Raw genomic sequence first — 12,988 nt, 5'->3', positions numbered from 1 at the left:
CACGTGAAAACTATTTGCCAAAACAGATATCCCCATTTTAGATGCACCAGAAATAACAGGAGAGCTGCTTTAAGCAGCTGGCCAGAGGTTGCCCACATACAGGATAATCTACTGGTTGCCCAAATTAATCATTGCTGGCTTTGTTGTCACACATTACCTTGCTCATTTTGTGAGGGCAGGTCTGTAAGAACTAGGACTCTGAAAACAATCCATTACCAGGTCTTCAGACCTTCCAAAACCACCAATTTTAGCCCCAGACCTTGAGTCATTTTAGGATGGACATATATTCAATGTATTTTGGATTCAGTGCAACTGTGTATTAAATCTGTAATCAAAAAGGGATGGGATCATTATGATACTATCATATGACAGAGATTTGGGGAAATGATTCCTGAAGTAGTGAATGTACTGATCATAGTGGGAAAGACAACTAAAGAACATTTCCTTCATGGAAAATGATTTTAAAAGCTGCAAGCATCTTCAGCTCTCCAGTGAATTCTCAACCTTAAAAAGGTCTCTGTTGTTGAAATATACATCCATTTCATTGAAGATAAAAGAAAGATGACAGATTCAAGCATAAAAATGTAACAGCTCAGACAATTGTATCACTGTATTTCTGGATGCTAGCTTTGTCTCAAGAATGGTTGAGGTAATCAGTCAGAATCAGCTAAGGTAAGCCATTTTATCTTTTTAAAAGCTGCTGCAGGCTGGGGGAAGGGCAGGTAGGAAGGAGAGGGAGGAGAGGACACTAATAGTTTATCAGTTTCATGGGTTATCAAGAAATCAAAGCTCAGTCCATGACAGCGTGCATAAGAAAAACCTCTAGCTTTATACAGAAGAAAGTAATTGGTAACTACTGCCTATAAAGAAAAAGTTTGGCAAACCCAACGACTGTCTTTACAGTATTCTTTGCATACCTTACATTTGTTGAATGGTTTCCAAAACTAAAGCTTTCCCATGGGAAGGCAAAGAAACAATAGCAATTTCTTCTGAATGAAGCTCTCCTAAAGCCAAAGAGTAAACATACTGTATGTGACCTGAAAGTTTGCTTTTAACTGTACAAGTGGCTAATTACATAACTAATCAAAATACCTTCAAAAGCAATTCCTAAGGGAAGACGGGGGTTGTGTGTGAGAAAAAAGGAAAAACAAAAAAAGAAAAAGTGCAGCCCAGCAAAGAAAGATAAAGATAGATGGTGATTGATAAGCACTTACACTGTATAAACTCATGTGTGTGTGTGCACATACATTCAAGTTTAATGATGTTTAACGATTTATTGTTCTTCTGCACAGGACTGTGTAACCCACAGGAAATCTGTATTCTACCTGAGATTCTAGTGCAGGTTGAAGAGATGGATCTGTACACGATACAGCTCCTATTCCAAAAATGAACATGAGCTGATGACGTGGCAGCTGTGGAATGTGATTACTCCATGTCCTAGGCATACTTCTTAACATCAAAGAGTGAAAGAATTTGATTCAAGACTGATTTTGAAAGGTGGATGCGTTTGCAGACTTTAAATTCTCTCTTAAAAATTAGAGGGGTGGAGGAAAGTTTGCTTCTTTACTAGAGACACATGAAAAAACTTGACGTTTAGAGAAAGACCTTTCAGGTCAGTGACATGAGTATACTCACATCCTGTATGTGTCTTCCATAGCTATGCAACAAGGGAAATTAACCTAAACAGACTTTCTTTCACATTGGTTCTTAAAGAAAACCATGAGCAGGTGTAGACCTTAAAACCATGGAGTTGTGTCTTTTTTAGGCACCTGTATTACAGGCAGAGAGGAATTTAAATATTTTGTGCTTGGTCTGTATAACTGTCCATTTATATGTCAGTTTAACAAAACTGTCCATTTTTGTGCAAAAAATGGTTGCAGCTTAGGTGTCTGGGTTTTGTTACAGCACCATTCCTTCGGGTGCTGGAAGCAGGATTAGCGCGGGCACTCCCTGACCCCTGCTGGCGGGCTGGCCCCTCCAGCTTTGCCTGCAGAAGGAAATCAAGGGGGAAATACACTTTATGGCTTAAGGAATGCCAAGAGAAAGGTATAAGGAATTGGAAAGCCAGGCTTAAAATATTTCACAGGTAGAAAAGCCTTCTCTGGAGACTATGGCAGGCTGAAGCTATACTCGAGAGAAGCCAGGAAACTATTTTGAGATTGGGATCCTCTTTTAAACCCTTTTGGATCCTCCTGACCAGAAATATCTGAGGCATAAATACCAACTGCCAAAACAGACAAACTCAGCTGTCTGAGACACAGCTCAAGGAACTTCATCCTGCTGCAGAAGAAGTGCTGGTGCACACAATGTTAGAAGCATGAACGCTCCCTGACCATTCCTGAGAGCAGGAGGCCAGAGAAGATCGAGCACAGTCTCTGGTTTGGCTCACCCAACCCAGCAGGTACCTAGGGAGAACAGGCAGAGAGCCCCTGGCACGTGGCTCGCATTGCTTCATCACCAGCTCCCTGGCTGAAGTGGTGATACATTACATGGGGAGAGGTCTCTGCAGGGGGAGGCCAGAGAGAAACCTGGAGGATCTTAACAACTCCTTCTGGCTTAAAATGATTGCTTCTGTCAGGGAATATAGTTATTTAAGGAATTCTGCAGGAAAGTAAGCCAAATAAATTCATCCAAAGATCCATCTGTTTCACAATGTGGTATGGAAGGAGATCAGCATTAAACTAGATCCACTCACTTCTGAACAGATGAGCCTCCCTCTGCTACACAAATGCTCAAGATACACAGCTTTGGAGGCAGAATCTCCTGAAGGTAGTTGTACAAAAGCAGTCCAGTGATTTCACATTTCAACAGCTAAAACTGATCTCAAAGCAAATGTTATCTATGACGCTGAAATTAATAGTTGAGAATATTGTTTTTCATATTTAGAAAATTTCAAAGGAGCTACAGAGAATGAGTTCAATTAGACTAATTTTTTCATTATAATGAAAAGTCAACAAATTTTCCACTAAGCACTAAAAAATAAAAATCTTACTTTTGACCATTACATTTCCAGAACAGCAGGCTAAGCAATAGAGATGCCAGCCTTAAATGAAATAAATCCATCTCCAGTTATTAAAATAAAGTCTATGGGTTTATATGGGATAATTATTTACTAATGAATAAGTGCTTTTAAAATCTTGATGCATTTGCCTCACCAAATATGCTTCAGTTTATTTCAGCAACTAGCCAATCATGTCATATTTAGCTGGAAAATATACAGCTCTGAAAAAACACAAGGAAAAACCTGGAGATGTACAGTATAATTATGAAAAGAGACTTGCCAGTACCTCCAACTTTATATGCCAATATCAACATTCTTAATGAACTTCATTTTCCTCATATGCTTCCACATATGGCCAAAATAATAATGTATTAGAACCTGTTTATGTCCCGAAAATCAGGCTCTTAGATTCACCCCCTGCTACCCCAAGACTAAGCAAATCTCTATTATACGTCTGTCTTTCTGAATAAATCTTTGAACTCTGGGTTAACTAGCAGACATTCCACGTTTTCTGACATCATTCTGAATTTTACATCAACTATATTTCCTGCTAGAAAAAAAATAATTATTTGGGAAATACATTTTCTGTCAAGATAACTTGTAGTATTGAATGCCCAAACTGCAAAAGATCAGATTTTTCTGAAGTTCTCTTTTCCAAGTAATGGAAAGGGTTACTTAGAGCATCTCCAGATGCATCTCTCTACAAAATGATGCAATGCATGTTGTTACCCATTTCATGCTGCATCTAAAAAAAAATATCTTTTTCCACTCATGTTCTCTTCTGATGCCAAAATAGACTCTGTTGCTCTGCTAGGATATAATCTTCTTGCCCTGCTGAGTACCACACTCTGAACCAAGACTGAATCAGCAACAGAATATCAACACTGTAAATCAAGTAAGGTGGGTTACTTGCAAGTGGAAAAGGCCCTTAGCAAAAGCCTGGGAAAATTCCTCTGGCTTTAGGGGGCCTTGAATTTCACCAGTTTTTGTTTCTAGCATGGTGCTTAGTTCATCAGAATTAAACAAGCCACTTCAGAAGTAATCAAGAGTTCTGAATATTTAACTCAAAAGATTTGCTTTCACAGTTGTAACAGTATCACGTGTGTGGCTACGCATGTTTTACCTTTCGGAGCTTATCCACAAGAAAGAAGGCAGACTTACTGGAAATGAAAACAAGGAACTATAAAAATATACTGTCTATACTGCACCTCTGTATATCTCTTCTTTTCTCAAAGTAGCCCACCACATGTTCTTTGTCATGGGTCCACATTATCTGCATCTCCTTAACTGATATTTTTGGAAATTGCTGTACAATTAAAAGTGTCCAATTCATCTTCCCTCTCCAGCCTCTGAACTTACTGTTGTTAGATAAACTTTATCAGAATCCATGTTGACCTTTCCCTCTATTGAACTCAGAAACATTGATTAACTTGAGAGTTACCTAGCAGTGGGACAACTTAAAACATGCCCCGTTTCCTGCTGACTTCCTATTTCAGCACCTGCAGCTCCTTAAAAATGAACTCAGCTAAAGCTGAGAGAATTACAAGAGCTATAATTTGGCTTATTTCCCTCTTTTTTCAACTTGGAAATGTTGAAATGTGGAAATGGAGAATCTTACCAGAATAGTAAAAAAAAAACAGTGATCAATTTTTTCCACAATGATCTCTGTTTAAGCTGTCAGCTGCTCTCTGACAATTTCCATTAGTAGCTAGTCAGATCCAAAGTGACAAACTGAAGCAGGGCTAGTCACACGTCAGAAAGAAAGAAGGCTCCTGGAGTCATTATAGGCAGAGCTTTAAGGAAATTCTAGGGTTTACAAAAGGAAGATACTCTGATAACAGAAAACAGTATAAAATCACAGCCCTAATGCACAAACAACAAAGTCTTGTGTGGATAAGTGAATGAAGTTCATATATTGACTTAATTTTATAAATTGTATTATATCAACATAACTGTACAAAAAAAAGGCAGAAGAAAGCTTCCATATGCCTAGTCATCACCTATAGCTGTGCAGCCACATTAATGTTCCATTAATTCAGATTCCAAGACACAAACTGACAGTTTGCATTTGTGAGTGTCATACTGATTACATTTTCTTCACCCCACCCCCCACCCCCACTCCAGGTAATCCTGCTAATTATTTTTTTTCCTACATACTGAAGAGTTCTTAGGAAACCGATTTACAACTAGGTCCAGCTATCAGGTACCTGTTTCTATGAGGTCTGACCTGCTCATCTTCTTGGACAGCTCCAAATTATGAAAATCATAGAGGATAATTTACTTGCTGTTCCAGAGAAGGGCAGCAGGATTTTTCTCCCAGTATGGTCAAAAACTGCTCAGGATCTCCATTTTATATCCTATTCAAAACCAGAGATTCCAGTACAACAACAGCCAAAATCCGTAAGGAAACCTCAGTTGATACAATTCTAGTGAAGAACTGGTGCATCTCTTCACAGCATCGTAGGTCCTTCAGCAATCTCTTGCATTAGAATGGAGTCAGATTGATATACGAGCTAAGAGGATCCCAGCACAAGCAGCTGTAGCTGCCATTACAAAATGCTTCAAAAGATTTACATGCAACTTACCAATTCATAAGTATTACACTGAGGGACACTGTAAACTGTGCTACCATTTCTCACAGTGCCCGCTGCTGCAAGTTTATTTTTAAAGAATCCTCTTTTCTTTTGTAGTTCAGCCATTTCTACCCTTTTGCCTTCCAGTCCTGCCTCGTTACAGAGTTCAAGAGATAATTTCTTGCTAAGAAATAAGGCCACAATGAATAATGCTACTAGTGTTATTTATGTATGGATAATACATTCCATGAATGCTTTCACCAAAATTATTTCAAAATGCTGTTTTGATATTCAGATTTCTTTAATGAGCAGTGTCTCATGTTCACAAACTAGAACATAAAACAGCGCAACACGTACAGAAGCTTTTATAGTGGCGGCATCACAGCTAATAAGAATTAGTACAAACACATTCTTTTTTTGTGACATTACATTTTTGGAGTTCAATGGCCCTTCTTATATCTCAAAGCAAGATGAAGCTTCTCATGATTAACCATATGCTTGATATGACAGCAGAATCTAAAAGAGGTCAGTTATCTACATCCAGTAGGTTCATCCAATCACTTTAATTATGGTTGGTTGGCTGTTGTTTTTTGGGGGGGGGTTGAGGGTGGGACAGGGAAATGGGGTGATGATAGAGGTAAAAGAGAGGGTAAATAATCTTGCCACAAAAGGTATTAGATCTTCCAAATATTTCTGCAGTACACATGTCAAAATAGCCACACCATTGTCTGGTGCTTCCCAGTTACAAAACATCAAGTTTCAGAAGCAACTTTTCCACTGAATTCTTAATTTTGCTTGTGCCCATAGAAAAGTACATCAGGTGACTAACAGGTGGCAGGTTTGGGCTAGGTGACTGTCAAGTCTTTTCCATTACTTAGTGAGTTTTCATGTCTTTCTTCAAAATGGTCACGTATTATTTTATAAAACAAAGCTACCTATACATCCTTATTAATGTACTAGGCACTGGGGGAAAAAACAACTGCCATAATCCTAGAAACCAGAAGAAAAAGACTCATTCTAGGCACTGCTTGCTTGCCATGACATAGATATTATAACTTAATCCTTCATTTTTATTTTCCCAGTTATGTGATGGGCAAAATAAATCACATCTGCAGGGTCATTAGAACTATTTTAGTTCCCATCTGACAGCATGTATATCTGTTCAAGCACAAACACTTAGAATGTTTATTAAAAACCTATAAAAGAAGCCAAATAATTTACTGGTGTATTTACCAGTGCTGCTATAGCACTCAACATCTTTAGAGTAGTGAGGTTCCCTTTCTGTTTTGCTCTGCACAAACAAAAGGACTTTGCTCTGAAAAGCTTTCCATCTGTGACCAAAACCATAACCCCCTTACTGTATTTTTTACCTGATGTACTTCTATATTCATATATTTTTCCATAACCAAGTGTAGTTTTAAAAGAGTTTATATTGGGCACAATTCTAGAATCCTTCCTTCTCTCAGAGCTACCTGGGAAACTTGGCTCCTCCACTCAACTTTGACCAGGTTATGAGCTTTCCCTCAGATAGAAAGAAAAAATTTACTCCCCAGTGGCCAGTCCAAGCAGCTAACAATCTCCCTGCATCCACTACTGATCACAGGTGTATACATAAAAGCCATAATAGATACCAATGAATATTCTACTTGTCAGCCTGTACTGTAGAAGTCTAGAATAAATTTGGCATTATGTCTAATCCCCATTCTTAAACTCTATGAAATGACTGGTACGTTTTGGCTGGGCAAAGCAATGAGCATCCTTCACTCCCTACTAAATTTTGACTGAAGTCAAGTTCACATAATATGACTTCAGTTCAGGTAAAACCTCAGTGGCATTTTTCTTTCTTGAGTAGGAACCACATTTCTTGTCTCACCTGTGCTAGTTCCAAACCTTATCACATCCCCTTGCAATGTAGAAAAACTTGGCCTTTTACCAATAACATTCTTGCAAGACTTGTATACATTAAGTCTAATTAATTTAGACTCTCTTATAAAGAGCTGCTTCTAGAGTAACAGACGCACCACTGGAGGGAGGCTTACCCATTAGCTAGAACGTACAGCCCAAATATTAAAAAGGTAGAGACTATATCATCAACACAAGCAGAAGGATGCCGAGGTATTTTGTCTGCACATAGCTCTGAAATCTGGAGAGACTGAGAAATTGCTTTATGCACCACATACCACTGAATCAAGTAACTTGCAAGTTGCACATCTTTCTGGCTGTCACACCATTCAGTTTGCTGAAAGGCACCTGGTATATTTGTACACAGGTGAAAGTCACTTAAAATATTTCTTCTTGATTAGTTATTATTGTTGATATCACCATCTCTGCCAATATGACTCACCCATTCATATATCCTTTTGGAAAAAGGCAGGGGAGTTATTGGTGCATATAGCAATCATTTCAGCTTTATGAATTAAAAGCTTCTTCACTTTTGTTGCCACCCAGATGTTCAGGGTGTTAACCACACAAACTCAAGAGATATTCAAATCTATAAAAGAAAGCAAATCTGTGCATTTTTAATGGAAGAATGTAACCAAGAGCTGCTGAGTGACATGAACCAAAAATAAAAATACAGATGACTAAGCACACACTTGCCAAACAACTTCTAAGACCAATTTAAGAATCAAACGCACCACTGCCAAAGCTTTGAACTAGAGGAAGCAGATGCTTTTGCTGCTGTGACATGCTTTTCCACCCAGCAGGTAGACGGGATGAAATCCGGTCTCATCAGGTCACTAACAAGGATTCAGGACTAACAGCAGATTGGGCTAAGCCAGCAATAACAACACTTTTACATATGATTTCCTGATACATGGAAGTTAGATATTTCCGCTATTTCATCTTCTATTTTTCTTAGGACAAACTGCTGAAAACTAAATTGCAATGGAATGTAGGCATCTATTCTGATACACAATAGTTTGTTGAAATAAACTGCACAGGAAACATTCCTTCCCTGTATGTACGTATGATTACCACCAAATGAAGTGACCAGTGTACAAACAGGCAAAGGCAAAGATATTTTGCTTAATAAAAGTATAGGTGATGCAGGTGGGATTAATTCCTGGTAAAACAATACTCCCTTCAAAGTCCACTTAGAATAGTAATTGCTGACAATATAATTAATTTGATTGCTTTATTACCATCATATGTTTTCAAGGAGTCAAATCTTTAGAAGTTTGTGTCTCAGCAAAGGCAGAAGCCACAGAAAGGGCTGTGAACTTCTGAGAGCCAGGTCTGCATGGATTAAACCAATTTTTTTTCCTTCTACCACTAACAAATAGATTTGCTACAGCAGTAGCAAGAGGAGAAAGTCCACTTGGGGCAAAAAAAAAAAAAATTAAAAAATCCACTTTCCACAAGATATCTGTTTCATCAAGAAACGATTCATGCTACAGTCAGTTTCCATTTCTCTGTTTTTCTCCCCAGAGGTCCCTAATGTCAACTACAGGCTGCTTCTGGTCACTTTCCCAAGGGAAAGCTTTGTGTGGCATTAATGGCTGGAAAGGCATGGATTGAAAACAGCATGAAAATACATGGAATATAAGGCTATAATGACAGCAATAGCTTATTTTAAACTCAGGATTCCCCAGGGTATTACATCAGTAACTCAACTGAGACATTGAACCAAGAGAAGAATTCTCACATAATTTAACTATTTGCTATAAAACAGCAAATAATTGAAAAAAGACATTTTGATTAAAGCTCCTCAGCAGTTAAACCCTAAAGCCAAACACTTCCTATATAAACCCACTGACCCCACATTGGCATAGTTTTGTTTCAATGCATTCAGAGGGGAAAGAAATGGGAAAGAGCAGTGCAAGTGCAGGGGACCTGCTCGGCCTCCTGCACAGACAGTCCTTTCGGAGAGAAACAACTTCGCTGTCTCACCAGCACAGCAGCCAGCCCCTTGTGGGAGCCAGCCCCTTGTGGGAGTGCCCCAGCCCCTCACACCCCTGCCCATGTGGAGCCAGGCATAGCCATGGCAGCTCCACACTCTCTGCAGGCCATGCACAGGAGGGAGTGGTTGGCTGTTGGGCTGCCCTTCACTCTCCAAACAGCTGCTCCCCATCTTAGCTTTGAAAAAGGCAAGAGACAGAGTTCCTGGTACCACTTCAGAAGCAGCTCGTGTCCCAGTAGTGCTACGCATACACTTCAGCAACTCCTGCTGTCACAGAACTGTTTAGGTTGGAAGGGACCTCTAGATATCACCTAGTCTTACCCCTGTGTTCACTTCATTCACTTCCCCCCCAGAAGCATCACAGACCCCTGCGTACAGGACCTATTGATCAACCACACAAAATCACTAGCTACAAGCAGGGTGGTTACATGTTTTTAAAAGGTATCCATCTGCCAGTGCTGAAACAGTAACTGAAATACATCCACAGATTCCTTGAACACGTAAGTATACATCTTATCTACACAAATTTAAACCAACACATTTAAAAACCAGAGGTGAATTAAAAATTACCCATTCCAGTGCACAGAAGTTCATCAGGAGGTGAGAAGGTGGTCTTGTTTATTCAAATGCACTTATCAGATGCAGCATAAAATCAATTGAAAATGTGACAGTAAACCTGTGATGAGAATAGTAGTTAGCTGGAACAGACAGGCTGGGTTTAATTCAAATATTAACTAGCATTTTAATAACTCTTAGCAGCAGAGCAGTAACCAAGAGCAACCCAAAATTCTGGAGACAAGCCACGTTTGAAGGTGTTCCAGCCATGAAGTGATGTGTGGCACTTACAACCAGCAACAGGCACATAAATGACTATGGATGTTCATTTGCTCTTGTGTTTCCTTGTCTCAACTGTTAAATGTTTCTCCAGCTTATGCGTGGGCTACAGAATACAATTCTATGTTAGAAAAATGTCTTTCTCATCAGAGGCGCCTGGGTTTCCTAACCAAGAGACTCCAGAATTTCAACTGAAGTCAACGAGAACAGTGGCAGCTGTTCTTTATTTCTGAAAGATAAATTGCGGACTTCTCGGACTTCTCAAACTTCACAGAAATATTTTAAAAGTCAGATTTACTGTCTGTTCTCAGACTCATTGACACAGAAAGCAAAAGGGATTCTATCTTAATACTCCACATTCAAAAGGGACTAATTTCATTATAAGGCTGCATTTTGTTCTGTGCAAAATTCAATAAACTGTGGTTGTGCACTAACGAAATATTGAAAAGGAAATGAAAAGTATATTCAGTCAAGTTTCATTTTCATGAAAGCATAAGTATAGACAAGAGGGAATATAAATAGTGCACATTGGAAGCCTTCATTATTTAAGTTGCATGTAAGCACTCCTTTCATCAACAAAGACTAAAGAAAGGAGAATTATGCCACAGATCATTTTTATTTTTCTTCAAAATTAAATAGGTAAAGATAGAGGAGTAGAATTTATTAATAAGTGAAAGGAGGCCTTAAAAATCTGAAGAAATAATAAACTGATTCGCCCAGCTGTAACTCCTCCAAGTTATTCTGTCTCAATCCAAACACCTTCAGCACTGGTCCTCTAAAAAGACCTTTTCAATCTTTCCTTGCCTTTTACAATACACCAGTGTTGCTCAATTCATTTAAGGCTTAATTCATGAATAAGAAACCACATTTACTCCGCGATCCTGCTTGGGATCTATCACACAGCTGGGATGAAAGGGCCTCAATTCAGAAGTTGCCAGGAAGCTAGGTCACAGTGGTACAGGGTCAAAGTTTAGGCCAATACAATGAAGCCCACAAAAATTTGAGTAATATGCACTTCTCATCACAATACACGGGAACTTACACTCACCGAGACCCTCAGAATATTCCTTACAGATTCCAAAAGTCTCATTAAAGACAGAATATGAACAGATGCTGTGGGCATCAACTATTTCTCACCCTCAGCTGAAACTGCTGGGGTGGGGGAAAAAAGGAGATGGCAATTGTAGCAGAATGTAAAGCAGAGCACTGTCCGTTCTCCAGTGCTACATGGCTGCTGACCAGAATAAATAATGATTTTCCTCATCTGAATCTTAAGAAACACTTCGGGGATCACATGCATGTCACACGTTTAGAGAGAGGGGAAAGGAAAGCACACCACAGTCTTGGACAGGAGGGGTTGTGAGCGGCTCTCAAAGCCCACTCATGACTCAGGAACACTAAAAGCATCTGTGTGCTTGCCTCAGTTGGGCAGCAGCCCCCCTCAGTATGCAGTTCACACACAGCTTTACCTCCACAAGAAAAAGAAACATTCAGCAGGAAGGGGAAAAAAAAATTTTAAAAATCCATTAACGTTCCAAAACATAAAACATTGGAATAGAGTGTCTGCATCTTACAGAGTGTTTGCTATGAAATTCTCAACTGCCAAATTAAATGCATCAGTGCAAAAAATAGCAGAGAAATACCAAAAGATGCCATCATGCCCAGAACCGCAAGCATTTCCTTGTATTCACTATCCCCATAGCTAGACAGGGAGGTTCCTCCACCCAGTGTGACTGTAACTTCCCTTATAGAAATACCACGCGGGCTCTGAGTAAAGCATTGAATGCGGTTTTTAATGCTGATGATTCAGCTAAGAAGTGGCACACAAACAGCCAGGCTCACTGGAACTTCATTCTGCATTTGCAAGCAGCAGCCAGAGACACTGGGAGTATCCTCTACAATTGTTAACCAAATGGAAAGATCCCCCTTCATCCATTTCAAGCTTGAGCCACTACACAAATCATCACCTTCTCTTGCCAAAGCAAGTTTCTGCGAGTGAGATGCAATTTGCAGCTGAATGGGAAACTTTTTGGTTACAAAGAGATGAGTGCAGTTCCAGCAGCAATAGGGCTGTCCCTACCTACACACCTGCTGCTGCTCTCAGAAAGCTGTGCTTGATCCTTCAGCAGAACGACAGCCAGTGCAAACTGAAGACATGAAAGTGCTCCTTGATCAAGGGAATAACTGCTGAGCATTGCTCAGTGCAAAACTTATCAGCTCAACTAATGGTATCGTACCCCAGTTCCCATTCAGCCTCTCCTAGTCTTTTTACTTAGGAATGCAGAAGCCTCACCCTGGCAAAACTCCAAATCTCTTTACAGTCACAACACCCTTTCTTGTTTCCCCTTCTGTCATCTTCTAGCTCCTCTTTAGCCTTTGTATTCAAGTGTCCCCAGATACCAGGCTTATCACAATCTTACTTCTCTCTTCCAGCCCACATTCTTCCTCAGACCTTTCTCATCAACTATCCCATTGGTTTCTCATAATATGGCTCTTGCCCAAATTGTTTTAGCCTTCAAAACCCTACTACTAAACATTGCTCCTTAGTTGCAACTCTAATCCATTGAACTAACATCCAGATTCTGGTTTTCACTTGCATTCCCAGCCCCTATGTCCCATCAGTAATCCAATTACTTTGTTCCTTTACATTGTTCAGGAACAACTCTTAAAGAGAAAGGA

Source organism: Falco rusticolus, chromosome 10, assembly GCF_015220075.1.
Source record: "Falco rusticolus isolate bFalRus1 chromosome 10, bFalRus1.pri, whole genome shotgun sequence".
Lineage (NCBI taxonomy): Eukaryota > Metazoa > Chordata > Aves > Falconiformes > Falconidae > Falco > Falco rusticolus.
Note: the sequence above shows the minus strand (reverse complement) of the source record.